The following is a 1,562-nucleotide window of genomic DNA, read 5'->3' on the forward strand; positions in this document are numbered from 1 at the left end:
GAATTACAACTCAGTGTTAAAAACCAAAAGCTTCATAACAGGCCCAATAGGCAACATTATTACAAATGGAGAAAAGATTGAAGCGGACCAGGATTTCATTTTGCTAGGATCCACACTCGATGTTCATGGAAGCAGCAGTCAAGAAATCAAATGCTGTATCTCATGGGACAATTAAGATGCCCAAGACCTCTTTAAAATGTTGATGAGCCAGGATTTCACTTCAAAAATTAAGGTGTGCCTGACCCAAGCCATGGTACTTTTTTTTTTTTTCATCTCATATTCATATGAAAGTTGGTTAATGAATAAGGCAGACCACTGAAGAGCTGATGTATTTGGATTACAGTGTTGGTGACGAATATAAAAAATATCATGACTGCCAGGAGAACACAGAAATCCGTCTTGGGGAAAGGATAGCCAGAACGATCTGTAGAAGTCAGGATGTTGAAACTTCGTCTTACACTCTTTGGATTTGCAGTCAGAAGAGCCTGGTCCACGCGGAGGGACATCATGCTTGGTAAGGTCGAGGTTCAGCAGAAAAGAGACCTGGTGGCTGCAACACTGGGCTCCAGTGTAACGATAACTGAAGCTGGCACGGGACTGGGCAGTGCTTCATTTTGCTGTGCATAGGTTCTCTTTGAGTTGGAACAAATTCAATCGCATGTAACAACAACATTGAACAGGACTATGGAAATTTGCTTCTCCTGGAAACACTGTCTTGATCCCTAGCATCCTGGCAACGTATTTTGGAGTGATTGTAGAATCTGTAAGAGAAGGATGGAAGCAGAAATGCAATGAATAAAAGGGCAAGTCAGTGTCCCTGCGTGTAAATGATTAACAGCATTTGGAATCCCAAAAGCAAGACTTGGTGATCTACTCAGAAAAATCAGCCACTGAAAACCCTATCAGGCATGGTTTTACCCCGACACGTGAGAACGCTGAGCGGGCGTTAACTTGATGGCAGCTGGTGTTAGGTGGTCTTGTGTAAGACATTGGGCTCTGGAATGTGGCAGTGCTGGAACTCAGTCCTGGTAATGGGGTCTCAGCCAAGTGACTCCAACGAACATTGACTTTATCAAATGTGCAGCTGCACAATGCCTAGCACATAGAACCGAGAGAGCAATATTTGTTATCATTATTCTAGCATTTGAAGTGGGGGGAGAGTGATGCTGTTCACACCTTCTTCCACTTTTCAGTGCTTCCGGCTGTTCTGGGTACATACATTTCTGCTTTTGCTCACATGCCCCTTTTTTTTTACAAACAAGGACCCTGGGGATGTGTCACTCTGCCTGCTTTTTCTCACTCTTTTTTGTATGCAGACACAATCCGTACAACACGTACACGCAGGACTGAAGAGGTCTCAAGCAAGAGGCAACATATGATAGAGGCTCAGGGCCCACTCGTCTTGTCTTAGTGATGGCTGGGAAATGGGTTTTGAGTTTGCTGTTGAATAACTTGAATGTCTTTTTAAAAAATCATTTTATTAGGGGCTCATACAACTCTTATCACAATCCATACACACATCAACTGTGTAAAGCGCATTGGTACATTCATTGCCCTCATCA

At 43.3% G+C, this 1,562-nt stretch overlaps 1 protein-coding gene across 1 annotated transcript in view; it reads right to left on the reverse strand.

Moving 5' to 3' along the window:
• Positions 1 to 722: 722 nt before the first annotated feature.
• TACR1 (tachykinin receptor 1) overlaps positions 723 to 1,562 on the reverse strand; it is a 208,316-nt gene continuing 207,476 nt past the window's right edge. The window contains exon 6 of the transcript XR_006679453.1: positions 723 to 761. The gene's annotated coding sequence lies outside the window, so the exon portion shown is untranslated. The remainder of the gene's footprint in view (positions 762 to 1,562) is intronic.

Source organism: Echinops telfairi, unplaced genomic scaffold (assembly GCF_000313985.2).
Source record: "Echinops telfairi isolate 266 unplaced genomic scaffold, ASM31398v2 ScPeMD7_7467;HRSCAF=8505_1, whole genome shotgun sequence".
NCBI classification, from domain to species: Eukaryota; Metazoa; Chordata; class Mammalia; order Afrosoricida; family Tenrecidae; genus Echinops; species Echinops telfairi.